At 37.6% G+C, this 6,203-nt stretch overlaps 1 long non-coding RNA gene across 2 annotated transcripts in view; it reads right to left on the bottom strand.

Annotated features, from left to right (window-relative positions):
* Positions 1–6,203, bottom strand: part of LOC135965367 (uncharacterized) — a 276,715-nt gene that overhangs the window by 221,172 nt on the left and 49,340 nt on the right. The gene's annotated exons all lie outside the window — the stretch shown is intronic.

Below are 6,203 nucleotides of genomic sequence, written 5' to 3'. Positions count from 1 at the left end.
TAATTATTTATAATTACAGCAAAACCACAGGTGTAATCCAGAACTGTCCAAGGCAAACCAGGGCAAACCAACAACCTAGGTATAGACCACAGCTGGATGCAATTGGATTCAAGCCATTTTCCCAGTCCAGCTGCCGAATATGACTCAAAGGCTACTCTGCTGTCAGCTGATTTACAAGCTGATTGAAATAATGATGCAAAGGCACAATGAGGAAGATGTCCAATGCCCATTTTAGGTAAAAATAACTAGTGTAAAGAAAAATACCATTGGTCATTGTTGTTGAGTTTTTATTTTTAAAGAAACAGTGACTTGATAAAATACAACCAAGAAAAGAGAGTCTAATAAGCAATCTCTACTCAGCATAGGAAGGCATTTCTCTTCAATTTTTTAAAATAATAAATTAAAATAAATACTATCTTTAAGGTACTAAAGATAGTAAGCTTAGATATACTAGTTCAGCTAATCTACATTCCCACCAATAGTGTAAAAGTGTTCCTGTTTTTCCACAGCTTTACCAACATCTGTTGTTTCTTAACTTTTTAATAATTGCCATTCTTACTGGCATGAGATGATATATCATTATGGTTTTGATTTGCATTTCTCTAATTATCAGTGATGTTGAGCTTTTCTTCATATGTTTGTTGGCCACATAAATATCTTCTTTGAGAAGCGTCTGTTCATGTTTTTTGTCCACTTTTTAACGAGTTTGTTTGTTTTCTTGTAAATTTGTTTGAATTCCTTGTAGATTCTGAATTTTAGACTTTGTCAGATGAACAGATAGCAAAGTCTTTCTCCCATTTCCCATGACTGGGTATAAACCCAAAGGAATATAAATCATTCTATTATAAAGATACATCCACACGTATGTTCACTGCAGCACTATTCATGATAGCAAAGACATAAAATCAGCCCAAATACTCATTAATGATAGACTGGATAAAGAAAATATGGTACATACACTCAATGGAATACAATGCAGCCATAAAAAGGAACGCAATCATGTCTTTTGCAAGGATGTGGACAGAGCTGGAAGCCATTATTCTCAGCAAACTAATGCAGAAACGGAAAACCAAACACAGCATGTTCTCACTTACAAGTGGGAGATGAACAACACACACTGGGGCCTTTTGGGGGTGTGGAGGGAGGGAGTGCATCAGGAGAAAAAGCTAATGAATACTGGGCTTAATACCTAGGTGATGGGTTGATAGGTGCAGCAAATCACCATGGCACATGTTTACCTACGTAACAAACTCTCACATCCTTCACATGTACACTGGAACTTAAAAAAAAAAAAGAAGATATACTAGTTTAGGTGTATCCTTAGGCATTAGAAGAACTTGCAAATTGAGGTGCACCACTGGTATTCAGTGAGTAGGACCTAGAGTTGTAGATGTTCTACAATGTACGGAATAGTCTCACACAATGAAGAATGAATCTAGTCTCATGTGACATTCACATGAGTGAAAAACATATTTATATATTAAGCCTAAAACTTAAATTCATTTTACATACAAATACAAAATATCTCTTTTACACTGTATTAATAGCAACTACCAGACACACTGAGAAAATATATTCTTTATTTTGTTTGGCAATTTCTCAAGAATTTTTTGCCATTTCAGAAAAATCACATCACAGAAGGCAACCCTAGTCATTATTGTTAGTAGCTACACAACATATCTACATCTGTAACTGACATTTAAGGTGAGTGAGTATAAGCATGACAACTTAATTATATCTTCTAATGTAGTTATGCCCATTTACATGTTGAAATACTTATTTTATCATAAATTATTTTCCTCTTAATTTCATTTGCAATTTATTTTTACAATATAATTAGACCATTATATTGACTTAAAGATAAGTGTGTGGGTAGTTTATATTATCTATGAATTTCATTTTAGAATAGTAAAGCCTGTGTTATAAAATATCTTATATAAATAGGGGCCTGACAGGGCTGTGGACCAGGGCTCCAAGGCAGTGCTATTTCAATGTGGTCTCCGAATTGGCAGCAGAGAGCTTGTTAAAAATGCAGATTCTTGGACTCCACCCCAGACCAACAGAATCACACTCTCTCATGCAGCATCCCAGTGACATGTGATTTATCAAGCCTTCCAGGTGATTCTTACACTGCTCTTATGCATGCAGTGATCTGAGGATTATTGCTCATGGTAAGACAAACATGAGTAATATATTGTCTTCAAAGAACCTATACTCTACCAGGAGATGTAAAGATATCTTTCTACTTGAGTTGGATGAGTAAGAAAATCATAGGGATCATGATCACCAAAAACACAATAGAAATGTGGCAATAACCTAATTCCAGAGACTATACACTAAACATGACATATCAACAGCAAAAAGCTAGATTCAGAGACAAGTTTAAACTACACAACTCTGATTAAAATGAACAGGACTCATGCTGTTAAGACTCTGTACAGTCCTAAAAACATACCCAGCAGAGCACTTAAGCTGTTCCAGAACACGTCATTCTCTACTTTTTAACAGGGAGCAAACAGCTGGGATGTGTTACTAGTAAGCCATGTTTTCATAGGCTTTCTGGTTTTCTCTAGCCAAACTCTTACAACAGTCTTCAGACAAATTAGTGCCTGAAGCTATAGGAAGTCTTTAGTTGTCTTGGAGAACTGCTGAGTAAGTCAGGTCTCAAAGACAACATGCCCACAAGGACTTGCCTTGCCACCTTTGGCCTTTCCACCTTGGAAATGCCTTCACAACCAATTACACTATTCTCAAATGTCTGTTTATTTTTAATGACTCTAGTTAAATGTTAAGAGTTATTCCGATGACCTAGTTCAAGACTCTCAGAAAAAAAGCTTAGACAAATCAATAGACTGAAGTGGGAAGCTTGCAAAGAAATGAACAAGAATCTAATCAGTATCTTAACAAAAGACCAACAAATAGTTGAGTACTTATATACCTGCGTGGTTCTGAGGCAGACCTCACTTTTCAAAAGACATTAAAGAGTTCAACACGGAAGCAGTGTTGTGAGAAATGACTTTCTGTTTCTAGATACTCTCATGTCCACTTTTGCTCTGGCGAGTGTGTGTGTGTGTGTGTGTGTGTGTGTGTGTGTGTCTTGCTTTTCTAAATTGTCTGTACAGTGAAATAGTTGTCATGGGTTCACCAGAACAACTTTCAGAGATTTCTTTCTGAATTTTATTGGGAAAAATCCTGAAACATTCCCTCTTCTTCCACACACAAAAAGGCAGCCTCCCTAAGGTTCTTCCTTAGGTTTCCCCGGCACCTACATGGGTATCGGCAAACATTATTGAATCTCAACAAGCACATTTATTTCAGATTCTACAAATGAAGGGTTTTCAAAATACTCTTCCATATCCATGGTACATAAGCCCATGGTCCAGAACATCTAGTGTCTTTTTATAGCCCACAGGCAATTGCTACAGCTGTATAACCCTATTGAGAATGAGAAAGGGAGAATGTCACTAATTCTTTGGATATCTTAGGATGCAAATGTCTATGTGCTAATGTCATCTGCGTAAAAGTATATACTCCCCACTTCACTTTTGCTGAAGGCAACTACACATTAACGGTCACATCCCCTTTGGTACTAAGAGCCACTCAAGGAAGCATTTAGCAACAGGTGGTCCTAGTTGCACTTAAACCATTCCCCTAGGGAACAACACATGCTTATACTGTACATTCCCAGGCCAGTAAACCCATGACAAAATTATAACTCCCAGTAGTCAGCTCATTTAGCCTTAGGCAATAGAATCCATCCTCTTTTTTGGGAATGGAAAATGTATTCCTTTCTGAAAAAGAGTACAGTATAATAGAAGACATGGGAAAAAATCATTGAAAATTTACAGACTCGGGAAACAATAAAAATTCTGCCAATGATAAGCTTTGGAATTTAGAGTAATAACTTAAGATTTCTGCTCATTAACAGTGTCAGCATGTATAAAAATTAAGAGGTTTAAGATTCCTAGAAGACCTATGAAAGGAATTTAGGAAGTGCAAAGATACATGTATTTGAATAAAAATGTGGTGCTTGTCAAGCCATGCTTTCTCTTTTTTTTTTTTTTAACTGATTTTTACAAGAGTAGATATGACCAAAGTGTTAAGAGTAATGGGATAAAATTTCTCTAAGGAAACTGTATCGCCGTAATAATCACTGAAAACTTCTATAAGTCAATACACTGTGTAAAGCTTTGAAATACATGAATAGATAGTACATAAACCCCAAACAGCTTACTGTTTCGTGGCTTTTTTTTTTTTTTTTTTTTTGGACACAGAGTCTCAATCTGTTGCCCAGACTGGAGTGTGATGGCGTGATCTCAGCTTACTGCAACCTCCGCCTCCCAGGCTTAAGTGATTCTCCTGCCTCAGCCTCCTGAGTAGCTGGGATTACAGGTGCGCACCACACAAATTAGCGTCTGGCTGATTTTTGTAATTTTTAGTAGAGATGGGGTAGCACCATGTTGGTCAGGATGGTCTTGAACTCCTGAACTCAAATGATCCACCCCCTCGGCCTACCAAAGTGCTGGGACTACAGGCATGAGCCATTGTGCCCAGCCACAGATGACTCTTATTCGCCGAATTCAGTACATCACTAAGGAGCACCTGCATCCTTTGAGAGCTTATTACAAATGCAGCATCTCAGGTCTCATCCAAGTCCTCTGGAACCAAAATTTGCATTTTGACAAGATCATAATTCATATGCATGTTAAAGGTTGAGAAGTTCTGGTCTATAACACTCAATGGTTCCACTTCAACCTTCTCAACTAAAGAATTGTGTGACATGACCCGTCTTCTAAAGAAGCCTTCACGTTAGTGTCATTACCTTTGTCTTCAAAAAAATGTTCAGTTTTTTTTAAATAATCATTTAGAAAAATCCAGTAAAACAAAACTACAGTCATTTGTTGCTAAATGAGGAGGATAATACCTCCTGAGGAATGTGCAGTTGGGTAATTTTTGCCCTTGTATGAACATCATAGAGTGTACTTACACAAATCTAGATGGTATAGCCTACTATACTTCTAGGCTATATGGTATAGTCTGTTACTCCTAAGCCATAAACCTGTATAGTATGTTTCTGTACTGAATACTATAGGCAATTGTAACACAATGGTATTTGTGTATCTAAACATATCTAAACATAGGTAATGTCCAGTACAAATACTATCTTATAATCTTATGGCACCATCATTGTATATGAAGTCCATCATTGACCTAAATGTTGTTATGAGGCACATGATTGTGAATTGCAAGCAAAAAAAAAAAAAAACAAAAAAAACAAAAACCTACCTTCTTATTTCTGTATCTAAACATTTCTGTGTTTAATTTGTTCAGTTACAGGATCACATTGATATCCCTAGCCTAGCACTACCGTAGTTCACAGCAATTGCACAGTATATTTTGAATGAGTCAATATCAAGAACAATAAAACAGACCCCAGGTGTGGTGGCTCACACCTGTAACCCCAACTCTTTGGGAGGCTGGGGCAGGAGAATTGATTGAGCCCAGGAGTTCAAGACCAGCTTGAGCAACATAGTGAGACCCTGTCTCTACAAAACAAAATGAAACGTTAGCCAAGCACAGTGGCATGCACCTGTATGTTCCTGCTACTTAGGAGACTGAGGCAGGAGGACTGATTGAGCCCAGGAGTTCAAGGGCTCCATGAGCTATGATGGTGCTACTGCACTCCAGCTTGAGTGACAGAGCAAGATTCTGTCTCAAAAAAAAAAAAAAAAAATTAAATTAAATTACACACCCCCCCCCCCCCCACAAAACAAGTTATCAGAAATCTTTGGTTAAAAAGTAAGAAGTGACTTCTACTTCTGGCCAAGGAAGAACAACTGAAAAACACAAAACTTATGAAACAAAAGTTTGCCAGACACTGGACATGAGGCAAGAAGGGCGAGTGATTGCTGAGCGATGGAAGTCAAATGAGATGAGTCTTTCAGTTACCCCAGGTGACTGTCTCGAGTACCTAGGAAAATCTCAACAAATTCCTTATTGATATTAGATCTGACAGTCTGCAGAGAACAATGTAGCTGAAGTTGGCAGGGCAGAGCACCAGAGAGGAGAGAGATGTAGAGAGAGAAGACACTGGAGGTCTGTCGAGGGTTCCCTTTTGTATTTGATTTGTTTGTGTATATGAGGAAACTACTTGAGACTGAGGAAAGAACCACCTGAAAAACTTGCCACTGTCCTGTCTAACT

The sequence above is a fragment of the Macaca fascicularis genome, chromosome 10 (genome assembly GCF_037993035.2).
Source record: "Macaca fascicularis isolate 582-1 chromosome 10, T2T-MFA8v1.1".
Lineage (NCBI taxonomy): Eukaryota > Metazoa > Chordata > Mammalia > Primates > Cercopithecidae > Macaca > Macaca fascicularis.
This window is presented reverse-complemented; position numbering and strand designations above follow the sequence as displayed.